The sequence below is a fragment of the Mus musculus genome, chromosome 14 (assembly GCF_000001635.26).
Source record: "Mus musculus strain C57BL/6J chromosome 14, GRCm38.p6 C57BL/6J".
Taxonomy (NCBI): domain Eukaryota; kingdom Metazoa; phylum Chordata; class Mammalia; order Rodentia; family Muridae; genus Mus; species Mus musculus.
The window spans coordinates 10,041,856-10,055,404 of record NC_000080.6 but is presented as its reverse complement, the minus strand read 5'-3'; the positions used below and the strand labels follow the sequence as shown (position 1 = coordinate 10,055,404).

The 13,549-nt window shown below is 40.0% G+C and overlaps 1 protein-coding gene across 7 annotated transcripts in view; it reads left to right on the top strand.

Moving 5' to 3' along the window:
- The window catches only part of Fhit (fragile histidine triad gene), a 1,611,970-nt gene that overhangs the window by 1,106,657 nt on the left and 491,764 nt on the right, over positions 1–13,549 (top strand). The window lies entirely within an intron of this gene.

Sequence of the window (13,549 nt, the reverse complement as noted above, 5' to 3'; positions counted from 1 at the left end):
TTCCTCTTCAATTAATCCTCTCATAGGAAGAATTTGCCATAAATACCAAAACTGAGAAATTGAGACTTGGCTCTTTGGAAAACAGCCCCAGAGGTAGATTGCTTTTCCTGGGCTTTTCTTCCAATCTAGTGTTTTGTGAACAGGACTTGGACAAACAGTAGGAAAGACATCTCTGTCCTAGTGAACATGCAGAGCCCATTATGTGTTCAGACAAGTCTTTCTGGAATACCAGTGAAAGAAAATTAAATCAACTCACGCCAGCTATCTTGTATCTCTCACCTGGGAAGGTATACAGACTGTAGGACAGGCGCTGCTTAACATTAATCAGCCTCCTGAAGTCATTACATTCATGAGGAAATGTAATTCACATGTGATTACTTTTTAATTTACTCTGTAATCACATTCCAAGTGAACGGGCCAAGATGAAAATGAAATTTAAAAGTCAAATACTGCTTTGTATTAGGAATTCACAATTTTTATATGCACTTAGGTTAATAAAGATTTTACAATAACCATTTGTGACTGGGCATATGATAATTTGTGGATGAAACGTAGTGCCGTACCTTAGGTACGATGTGTTTGATTCTTCTCCAAGTACTGACTTGGGCCCAGAGAGCCTCAGAACTGTGCTGTGGGTTGCGTTCCTGTCTCATCTAAACATTATTTGAAAGGGGTGGGGAGAAGCCCATTCAAACACTCCTCAGTCCCAGATCAGAAGTTGCAAGGAGCTAATGTATTTTTGATTCCTGCTGTGCCTGTGGGCCATATCCATTTGTTTTATCCATCATCAGAAAGTGTGCACAGAACTTTATAATAATGCACTTCAGCTCCTCGGTGGGGACTGCCAGGGCCTATAGTCAGAAGCTTCCCCCAACAATGTGGCCTTTGAAGTGTATGTAGTTCCTGAGTTCTTAAGTTGGTTTCAAGGGACCACTGAAAGGAAAGGTTTAGAAGTTGAAGAGTGGTTGGTTGTGGGTGGGAGAGGGTACCTTTGTGCTGGTTTCATCAACATGAACTGAAGGCTACAAAGAGAAAAATATAGAGAATCTTAAAGTTTATAGTCAGCAAAATGAATTTTTACCATGTGGCTTTTCTTGATATTGGTAGAATTGCAGAAGAATAAAGGTAGTCTCTGAAAAATATTAAAACCAAAACACCGGATCCCATTCTCCAGAGATACTATCTCATACTATTAGCACAGTTATTTGCTTTCAGATGTCAAGAAATTTATGGCATATTTATGATAAAGTCACCATGTTTTATTTTAAGTCAACTATCTTTAAATGTTACTTTGGCTGTGTAGTCAGTGCTATGTAGTAGAACAGAAAATACAAAGCTGTCATACTGAAGAATAGAAAATTAAGCAGATTATTTTCTTTTAATTTTACATAACCCAAGATACATAACTTTACTAGCATCAGTATGCCTGTAGTCAACATACATCTTATTAAATTAGATCTCTTATATTCATTTTTGTAATAGACCTCGAAATCCTATGTATATTTTGTACTCAAGTTATGTTCCAATGTGTACTATCCATATTGTAGGTATTGACACAGTCTGTGTGGTTTGTGGCTTCTGTGTTGGTCACAGGCATTCTACACTGGGACATTTATATATTTGTGATGTGGGCATGCTAGTTATGTATTGGTTTGTAAAATGTAATATGACCATATATCACAATCCTTGACTTTTTATTTGAGGGAGGTAGTGATAGGCATGATGGATGGTATTCAAATTGTTGTAACTCTACATGGATGGATATACTTAGCTACAAATTGTCTGTGTGTGTGTGTGTGTGTGTGTGTGTGTGTGTGTGTGTATGTTTGTCCTGTCCATGAGTACCTATATAATAAACTTAAGGTAATGATATTAAGATAATATTCCTTGTTATTAATTCTTAAAATAGCATAATTACTATATATAGTATCTGTGTACTACATTGTAGATACATAACACAATACACACACACATAAATATATATATATACACATATGTGTATATATACATACATAACTGTATAGTCACTATATAGTCACCATTTTCATACACACATATATTTTTTTTATGATTTAATCATGCAGTGTTAGCTCTAGTAGATGAAGGTGGCAGAAATAATGCTGCTCTTACCCAGAAACACAAAACTGAACATCTAGATCTGTGAATGCCTCCTAGCCAGGCAAAAGGAAATTTTTGTGGTATAACTAAGTTATGATCTTGGGATTGGGAGTTTGCCTTAGATTGCTCAGGCAGGTCATAAATATTTTAGCAAACGGAAGAGAGAGGCAAGAGAATCTAGGAAGACTTGGATGATGGCAGAGAGCCGAGTGAAGTAAGAAGGCTAAGCATGCCTTACTGGTTTTGTGATAGAGCAAGGGGCCAAAGAGTGTGGGCAACCTTCAGAAGCTAGATAAAGCAAGTAAATGGAATGTCTCTAGTAGCTCTGAGGACTCCAGCTCTACTACTGTCTCTCATGTTGAGTTTAGTGCAGTGAGAACTTGGGACTTCTATCCTTTAAAACTACAAGATAAAGTTTTGTTATTTTGAATCACTAGATCTGTGGTAAATGATTGCTTTACCAAGTTACTATATATATGCAGCCTGAATGACCAGGTGATTCAAAAGCGACCACTTCCAGCTATTAGAAAACACATGTTCTCTGACACAAAAACTAAGTGCATTTTTCCCTGAACCACTTGGCTGAGGGCTCTCCCCTCTGGGTTATGCACAGTATTGTTTTGCCAACCCCGTATGGAGACTACAGGTAGTGTACAGGACAGCAATCAGGTCTATGAGAGTCTGCATTCCCATGACTGTTACAGGGCCAGCATCTTACATTCTCATAGACATGCTGTGGTCAGTCACCCTAAGTATCTGACTTTGTGAGTGATTATCTAAAAGATTGTGTCCTACATTGTATGTGTTCTATGTGGTGGTTTGTGAAGATCAAGCCTAGTGTAGGGTTGAGCATGACTCCTTTTTCCTGCCTTGTCTCTGCTCATGTGCTTGAAGGCTGTATATTTTCTAAAATTCTCTGAAACCTATCTTGGATTGATATTTGGAAGCTCTTTAACCAACTTGATAATGTTTGTATTTTAATTTCATTTTCATTTAGAAAAAAATAATATGGAGACTCTGTCCTTCCTCTATTCAAAATGCTATATGTCTGGGGCATTCTTTGCAAGGACATTGGGTCTAGGCTATTTTGAACAGTTATGCTATATAGCATTGGGCTCTGCCAGGGCTATGTTTGGTGTTTTCTCAGGTGGTTACTGACTTTCCTCTTCTCACTACTATATATATAGGTATAGACAAGGTTATTGTATTTCCTTTAAAGGATTTAACACATCATCAGTGTTTTGTTTTGTTTTTTCCTTTTTTGTATATTTTGGTTGTTCAACTACTCATGGTTGTAAATTTAAAGACTGAGAAAAATTTTATCCTCCCACCAAACGTATGTGGAATTCACAATTCTGCCTTTCAAGGAAAATGTCATTCAGTGTCATTTGGAATGGATGGTTTAAAAATCACAGAGGAAGTCATCTTTGAATGGCAACACCAGTAATGAACAAACACTTCAGTGGCAACTTGTATTGTTTAAAATTACGGAGTTCACACAAAATGTAATTACTTCCAAAAAGCTTCGTATTGACTGTTGTTAGAGAACGTCAAGACCACACACAAATATACCATTCACACTCCTCATCATTCTCCTCTCATAGGTGATTTTGGGCTATTTGGGAAAATGGCGCCCAAAGCTAGACCTTGAAGAACATGGGGTGATGTAGAGGTCCTGAGTATGTGAGTAGGCAATTAGCTTGTAGGACAATGATGTGAAAAATGTAACCCCAGTCAGTGCCCCCCTGGGGTAATAGAACTTGGAATTCTGGTTTATTTGCATGTTCTGCATGGGCTTAGAGCCCTCGAAACAGAGATATTCTCTAAATCAATCAAAGCCAGCCATTTATTTGATATCTGCTGTTGCTGATGGCATTGTAGGGAGAAAAGTTAAATCTAGAAGCCTCAAGAATATTCTACATTTAGCTGGGCATGGTGGCGGACGCCTTTAATCCCAGCACTCGGGAGGCAGAGGCAGGAAGATTTCTGAGTTCGAGGCCAGCCTGGTATACAAAGTGAGTTCCAGGACAGCCAGGGCTACACAGAGAAACCCTGTCTCGAAAAACCAAAAACCAAAACAAAACAAAACCAAAACAAAAAAAGAAAACCCAGAAAAAAAAGAATATTCTACATTTGAAGAGGCAGGAATTTGGAGGAAAGATGAAAAATCAGAAGGGCTAGAAACATAAATTATCGATATTATCAAACTATTGGCCAGGCTGGTCAATATTTTGGAAGCATGTGGTCCAGGCTTATAATACTAGTGCTAGAGACACAGAGGCAGGAGGATCTTGAATTCAAGATCAGTTTGGGATACATAACAAGATTCTGTCCCCAAATGCCAGACAGAAAGTGGTAAAGCCTAGATAGTCAAGAAGAAAATTATTTCTGATTTTCTTATCCATGGTGCTTATAAAACTATGTGTTCTAGTCTTCCAGTTTGGAGTCAAGCTCTGATGATCTGGTCATTTCTGCCCTGCTCCCATATAACTATTCTGCTGTGTCTGGGTAGTATACTTTGAGTAGCAAGAATGAAAATCATGTCTAGGTGCCAACATTAAACACAGTTGTTCTCAAGCTAGACTCTGTTTCCCAGGGCCTCCCAACAGGACCTGAGGTCACTTTGGGGTTGCTTCTGCCAGATGCTATAGAAAGATGTGTGGAATTGTGCTTGACTGAAAGGGTTTTGCAGAGGAATGCGCTGTGTTCCTTTTCTTTACAACCTTTTTTAGTTACCTGTCTGCTTTCAAGTATTTTCCCCTGTCCTTAAAGACAGCTTTCCTGTTCTCAAAGGAGTGAAATATATAGAAAATGGTTTAGAAAAATTGTGGGAATCCTAGTGGCAACTCAATGCCCATGTAGGGAAGGGCAATGCCTCCATACTCCTACCAGCCACTCTGGTACCTCCCTTGAACTTACCAAAGTTGTTCATATACCATTAGGGTTGAAGAATGGTAATTAAAGGAAAGAATCATGGGAGCTGGAATCCAGATCTGAATTTCCATCTGAAGTATAGGTAGCTTTCTCTACACTGCTTGGGGACAAGCTTTCTCTTTTCTCTGTTATCTCGTTATGCTTCCCTTTGTATAGAGTGGCTGTCCCAGCTCTTTCCTATCCTAGCAAGGAATGCAGACAATGCCGCCCCGCCCCCCTTCATTCTGCACTGAGCTCCACTCAGTTTGTTCCATCCTTGAATTTTCTGTAGAGGACATGGCTCATTTCAAATTCTGTAGTACCCAGCCAGAAAGGACAGGAGAAATTATGGGATAGAACATACCTGATACCTATTTGGGACATTGGGAGATATATTTGCATGTCCACATGACCAGCACCTGTCACTATGCTCCCCTGTCTCTACCCAGGGATGTGGCATGTGTTTTCTTGTTTTAGGGATTTTAGCTGAATTTGTAGGTTTATTTTCTGTGCTTTAGTTTTCTCATTTAATGTTATCTTGTATTTACTTACTTTAGCCTATAATAAACGTGTGGGTTTTCACATAATTGGATTGTATTCGTGCTCAGTGCAGGACATGGGGAAATAAAGGGGGTTGGGGAGATGACCTGCATCCCGCCAGAGCTCAGGGCAGATGTGGAGGTTGGACTGTGTGCGCCCCCACACTGCTGAGTTGGTGTCTGGCTGTAGGAAGCCATGGGACCCCAGTCAGCAGGGCGGAGGGGGGTTAGGGAGGGAGCAGTCTAGGATGCCTGGGCTTCACGGAGGCCAGGGACAACAGGTTCTAGCTCTTGGGCATCACAGGACATCACTTGATACTGCGGAAGAGCTGAGAATGGATGGGCGCCTAGTCCCCCCTCCCCAGCGGTAGTAGGCCCAGGCTGAAGGGAAAAAGGGGTGGGGAAGGCATGGGTGGTCCCCACCCTGGTGAGAGTCCTTGGTCCTGTCTAGGGGGTGGAGAAACTGGAAGGCCGCCTGGTGGGAGGTTAGATGTGGCTCTTTAGGGAAAGGCATATTCCATTGTTCCAGCATGGCAAGTCTAGATGAAAGGAGGCAGTCCATGGCTTTAAGGTATTTATTGGAGAGAGAGAGAGAGAGAGAGAGAGAGAGAGAGAGAGAGAGAGGGAGAGGGAGAGGGAGAGGGAGAGGGAGAGGGAGAGGGAGAGGGAGAGAGAGAGAGAGAGAGAGAGAGAGAGAGAGAGAGAGAGGGAGGGAGAGGGAGGGAGAGAGAGAGAGAGAGAGAGAGAGAGAGAGAGAGAGAGAGAGAGAGAGAGAGGAATAGAGAAGCAGAGGCTAGCCATGGCCACGTGGAGAAAGGGGAGAAGGAAATGAGGAGAGAGGCAGGGCAAGAGGAAGAGCAAGAGGGTAAGAGAGGCAAGAGCTTGAGAGAGGGGGGGGGGCAAGTAGCCCCTTTTATAGTAGGCCAAGCCTACCTGACTATTCACAGGTAACTGTGGGGTGGAGTATACCTGGCTGTAGCCAGGCAACCGTGGGGGTGGAGTCCAGCCAGAATACTAGGAACCTGGGGAGTTACCCTACATGACTGATGGCCACAGGATTAGGGAGTTGAAGGCTTATGGTGTCAAGAGTCTAGTGTCTGGGAGCGTAGCTCAGGATTCTGTACCTTGTAGAATTTTCTATGGGGTCTCTGGAGTAAGCCTTACTCAACCAGAATACAGACTGCCTTTCACAGTCCAACATCTAGTTTTTTTTTTTTTTAGCATGTTTTAAAATGCATTAGCATTACAATTTGTTTCACTATTTCAAATGAAATGTTTTAAACTTTTAAAAATATTTGAAGTCTTATATAAAATAGTTATGACATAGGGGTGAGGAATATTTGTTCTGTTGTCTTCAATATTGAAAGTTAAATTAGACAGCTGAGTATCTTATTCCTGTTAAGTGGGAGAAAAAGTTAAGTCAGAGTTTCATGCTCTATCTAAGGCTAAAGGACATTATTTGGTCCAGGATGGATTTGAAATTACAGTGACCTGCTGAACTTAGAAAGGCTAACATGAAAATCTTATTTTTATTAAATATTCATTTTCTATGTGTTTATTGCTTTTGGAATCATGTATAAGTATAATGATGTTTCTATCTCTATACTTTATAATGTATTTTAGATTAGAGCCATACAGATTGCCCCTTGTATGCATACTGTATTTATTCTCATATTGAATTTCTGACCTCCCTCTTCAGCATGAGAAGTTCCTAGTAAGAGACTTCTCACCTACCTGTCCCTCCCAAAATACCAGGCCAAACAACTGCTGCTTGTTAGGGATAAGGACCCTTAGGACTTTTAAATTTCGGAATCTCGCTTTTTGGGAATTTTAAATAAAGCTGGCTCTTTAGACAACTTAGATATAGTGATACCTTCAGTGTCTGCCTCATTGCTCCTTTGCTGGTTTGTGCTAGTACCAAAGCTCTGTAGCTCACACAATTAAGTGTCTTCTTGACTGATCCATCGCAGGAAAGGAGTCAGCTGGAAAGAGGTACCATAAAGTCTTATGAGGACCCACTTCCTGGAAGCAAAGTAGATCCTGGTGAGGTCGTTCTTGGCCCAAAAGAGTGTCATTTCTCCCCCATGTTCCTTTTAATATTTTCTTTCTGGTGACATCCTACTCTTTAGCCATTAGCTATTTCAGTGAGTCACTTCTCAGCTAACTATCTCACCCAACTCAGAAAAAGCAGCGTCAACTCTTGAAGGCAACAGAAATAGCAGATCAGGAAGAAAATATGGGACATTATTTTTGTCCTATGATGTCATCAGTCAATCAGAATCGGCATTTCCACATGCTGTTTTCAGGTCTGTTAGGATGAGGGAGTTTTAACTGTCTGGACTCTACAGTATGTTTTAGAATCATTAGTTCTTCCCAGAATAGTTTTTCCAACATGCCAGAGTTGCTGACTTAGAAGGAATGTGTTTCCAAGGCAAGTAGGGGCCTGATTGGCCTATGTTGGGTGAGACAGATTCTGGTCCTCTCTCTTTGGGAGCTTGGTATGCAGTCTGTCAGTGCTCATGGCATCAACCTCTAACTGGCAGTTTTGATGACCATGTTCTGGATGGATTCTTGAGGTTTTGACAAACACTTTCCCAGAGTACAGAATGTCTTTGCTTTTAACTTTCATCCAAACAACTATTTTAATCCTTAGCAAAGTAGTTATTCTTTTGAAATGGAAAATTGTGGGTAAATGTCAAGAGAGCTGTGAAACTATTCGTGTCATATTTAAAACATTCACATTCAATTAAACCCAATTTCATTTCAAATCTATTCAATAATAGTAACGGGATAAGTAAGTGGAGTGTCCAGGCTTGCCTTCCTAAGCCTTTGTCTCTCAGTAAACTATGGAATGTGGAGGTGGTCCTGGGTCATTTCTCTGTAGTTCTTTATAACCTACTTACAAGTAAGGAAGGCAGGCAGGGGTTTAGAAGTTCAGCATTCAGCAAAATTGCCTTGAAATATGAAACCACAAGTCTACGTGACTGATTGTAGGAAGATTTCAGTAAATCATACTCAAATTAAAACATCAAACAAGTAACTTTTAGCAAAGATTACATTGTTATGTGCAATTTATCCCCTGAAAGAGAGTTTAGAAAATAGGATGATATAACAATCTCCCACATACCTTAAGATACAGGTAGGCAATATGGGGTTTCTTTTCTCTTTTTTTCTTTCCCCCTGCATCCAGCCTCTAAATTGAACAGCTGCCAGGTTTTATTTCCTTTCATTTCTTTGGCTTGTCAAGAGGAGAAAGGTCAGAAGTGATCGCCAGCTCTCACTGTTTAACAGACAGAAGCCTGTAATTGAGAGTAATTCCCGTGCAATTTGGTAGGCAGGGGCTGTGGCAGGCTGGCTTTCAGAAGCTGTGCGGAGAGAGAAGCGCCAGTGTTCTGTAAGGGAATCAAGTTAAGTCACCTGGCCACAGATTGTTTCTGATTTTAACCAAAATGCACCATGCTGTAGTGCTCACATTAATGTCCTTCTCTGAGAAGAATAGAAGTGTAATTTATTTTTAACTCTACTGGAGTGCCCTGCAGCTAAAAAACATACTGAAGCCTGGAAATTCTGGTTATGAAATTCTTTACTTTTAAGGAGAAAAAATGGTTTATTATTATTTCTTTGTCAGAGACATTTACATTCCTATTTAAGATTGAAACCCTGTGGCTGTATACATGTTTCACCTCAAAGTGAATGAGAGAGTTTACTCTTGACTTCCGAGCAGCCAGGACCTGAGATTTCTGCCACTCTGGAAAGCATCCTCCACCACAGAAGTAGTTAGATGAGATTGTGGTTGTTACAAAGCAAAGAAAAAGGGCTGCAGAGATGGCTCAGGGATTAAGAGCACTGACTGCTCTTCCAGAGGTCCTGAGCTCAATTCCTAGCAACCACAGATAGATGGCTCACAACCATCTATAATGGGATCCGATGCCCTCTTCTGGTGTGTCTGAAGACATCAACAGTGTACTCACATACGTAAAACAAAGCAAAGAAAGTCGTAACTCAAGGAATTTAATAATTGAATCATTGGGGACCATAGTATGTAGGTTAGAGCAAAGCAATGCTAATTCTGTTACAGAGGTGTGGTTGTTATCTGATGAAATTTCTAAGTTTGGGAGGGTGGAAGTCAATGTTTTCCTAAGAATTCATCTTAGAGGTTTTGATAGGTTGTTAGGTCAGACATGATCAGACATGATAGTGGGCAATGAGTAGCTTTCAAAGGGACTAAAACTAACCCAAAATAATTCTGGTCCATGATGTGTTCTTTACTCCAAAGTCATCCGGCCTTGAATCCATTGAATTCAAATTAGACATTGTATAGCAGAAAGTGAATTTGAATTATGTATGCAAATTTTATAGTATGTGTCATAAGCATGAATATACAAAGTAATGTGTTTATTCTCTCCCCCAAAATGGTGTATCCATATAAGAGACCTGAATTGTATCCCTCTTTAATGTATTCATGGTATACAAAGAAATTGCAAATTCCTCTTAGGTCACCAAAGCCAATTATAGTCTAACATTCAATGGGCAATATTGGGCTGAAATTAGCAAACACTTTTGACAATAAGTGTAAATAGACCATGTCATGTCAAGAAAGAAAATGTATTTGGATTTTACAAAACTTCACATAATGCAGAGGTATCAATTTCGCATTTTTCTTAAGCTATATTAAATCATTCTACTTTGAGCAACCTTTCTTTCCATAGTTTCATTTGATAAGTATTCATCCTACAATGATAACATATATGCACTTTCTTTAGTAGGAGGAGCTGTAATTTTCAGAAGCATGACTTGAACCACGAGCAGAAAAATGATTACCAGCTATGATGGGTATGCCTGTGTTATTTCACACTTAGAGGAAAGATGCAAATGAATGAATTAAATTAGGAGCCCAATTTTCTTCTTAAATCAGTATATTTCTGCCTGTCAGAACCCAGGCCAGAGTGCATTATTCTTAATAGACTGTGATTTGTATTGAAATAGAACAATAAATCTGTTTATTGAAATTTATTTGCTGCTAGGGTTTTGGTCGTTCTGACTCCGTGCATGAGCAGAGTGGGTGTAATAGGCAGGGCTGGCAATGCAGCGGAATGCCATTTAGTAAGTGATCACACACTATCTAGACTGAAGACTGATTGCCAGCCTGATGAGGTCCCATGCATGGCATTCACTATTTTATACTGCACTGTTCCATGGAAAACCCATGAGTTCTTCCGATGCTGCCAGCAGGGTAATAGTCTGCCTTCATGCCTCATTTTTTAAAAATACTTACACACTTTGGTCCCCTCTAAGGCCAGCTTTTCTCTTGAATTTCTTCTTCCACTTCAGTTTTATATTATTTGTGGTGATTTCATCTACTTTCTTCTCTGATTTCGTAAAGCCAATTTAAGACAGGCTTATGATGTGTTGACTCTAATTGACACAAGAGGGTTTCACATTATTCAGGATGACTCCAGGGAGAGGCTTTTGTTTTGTGTTTCCAGGCCATCCTTGGTAAACATATAGGATGAATAATTACAAAGGGAAAAACAGTCAGTTCCATTTGATCCCCCATAGTCCCTTCTGGATAAGAAGGTTTGCTTTGCCCTTGTCTTAGTTTATACAGTCTCAGTGGGGCTCTGCTCAAAGCAAGATCTTTTTCAGCTTTTATGAGATATTACTTGATGCTGCAGAGAAAAAGTCATTATGAAGTGTAATGATGACATGCCTTTCGTGAGAAACCCACATTACTGGTGGCTAAGAAAAAATTCTGCTTCTCTTTATTTCAGGGAGTGTGAAATGTTTGTGAGGAAATGACCAGGTAGTCATATTGGTTTTTTTAAATCCTAAAACCTACCTATAAAGTTGACAGGCAGAGACCTTTCACTTTCTTTGTAGGTCTTCTACTCTAAGGTATCATCTCTGGCCTTGGTATTGCATGCCTTTCTTTTTGTTAACAGAGTATGAGACTCAACTCTGCCAGAAGAGGTATAATCATTGCTTAGGAAACACTTAGGACATAGATGTGATGGAAATAGCCCTGTTAAGTTTCGTCATCCTCCAACTCTACATCTGACCTGCATACACAATGTCCACAGAGCAACCTGTTACTACCATGCTCCTTTGGGATTACAGTTGAGCCTACCTTTCTTCTTGCCTTTCAATACTGCAGAACATTTTAAAATTTTATTTTAAAAATTTATTTATTTTCATATAGTAAATTTTTAATGCAAATTCAGACAGTCACTCTTTGTCAAGGTTCCAAAGACAACAAAATAGAAAATGACAAAGGTTTTATTTTTTTCTACAAATGTAGTAGAACAATTGAATATACAGTGTAAAAAATATAAACCTAGACATAGCCTTGTAATTTATTAAAATGAACAATAGACTAAAATGTAAAATTTAGAAGAAAAATATGGAAGGAAAAATTCATACAGTCATGTGCTTGGTAGTAAGTTTCTATATATAACAGCAAAAATGGGACCCATGGGAAAAACCACTACATAGAGCTTTACTAAGACAATACTATAGGCTCTATAGAAGACTCTACAGAACAGAAGAGAATGCTAACCCAGAGTAGGGGAAGAGAAATGGAGAGACTAACCTCAGAGAAAAGGTAAAGGACTGGGATCCTTCATAACAGATTTTATAATGACAAGAAAACAAGTTCATTTAAAGACAAGCAAATGCTGCAAATATCTCATTATGAAAGATTCAGGGACAGAAGGTAGATGAAGAGATGTGCAAGAGCATACTCCAAAGAGAAGAGCAGGTTCCACAAGACACTTTCTAGAATAGACAGAGCCTTAAAAAAATGGATTAAGCCATCACTAGGAAGTTACTAGATTGGGAATTCTCAGGTTGTTTTAGAGAATGTCAAATTCTGTGGTCCCTTTATAAAACAGTTTTTCTATTTCTTACAAAGTTAAGTTTTGTCACAAACTGTCATCATGTTCCTATCTAACTGGCATGAAAGCATATGCTCTTACCAAAACTTACACAAGAATGCCAAAGGCAGAGGGGTCCTAAGAAAATTGTGATGCAGTTATGAAAGAACCTAGTGGGGAAACCCCCACTCAATTTCCATTCGGCGCGCACCCAGGAATCACGAACAGACGACCATCTTGATGTAAAAGCATGAGGTAGTTTAATGACGGAGCTCCGGGCCGACACATATCTCCCACAGGAGACAGAGGTGTTGACCACATGGTGGAGCCATAATGGCGGAGCTCCGGTTTGAAACGTATCTCACATAGGAGACAGTGGTTTCGACCCCTACGCTTGGAAGCTAGGGGTTTTTATAGAAAAGGGGTGGGGCTGGGGGAGGAATTGGTGCGGTTTCACATGATTGGTCCATTTAAACATCAACAGACTGTCAGAAGGGCGGGAGATAGGGAGGCACTAGGCCAGTCAGGACATGTAACGACGGGCCTGCCCGGGCATGTCCTGGCCTGTTCTGCTATGTTCTCAGCCCCAGGTTTCAAACCTCACAAACAACTCTTTGGGCTATTTGACATAAATTACATGAATCACATGTCTCAAGTTTTATTTCCTTTCAGTTACATGGCAGGGCATTAATAAACAATAACAAAGATGAGCTCTTACTACACCAAAGATAACACAGGAGTTATACAGCTATAGCCAGCCTGGAAAAGCATTATATTATATGACAGCAATTATATGAATTGCTGATTTAACGAAAGCGTTGTAGGTAAAAAACAAAAAACAAAAACCAAACAAACAAACAAACAAAACAAACAGGACAGTGGTTCTCAGAGCTTTAGGCTAAGGCCAAACAGATGCAGGGCAGGGTCAAACTGTTCTGTCATACTGTCAGGTGGACATGGGACACTCTGCTTTGTTGAAGACCTTGAGAGTGTACAACTCAGAGTGTGCATCATAAAGGATGGAAACTAGAAATCATGCAGGAGTTCAATAGGTATGTGCTGGACGGGTGTGTCACAGGACAGTGTATCTCCAGATCTCTGACGTAT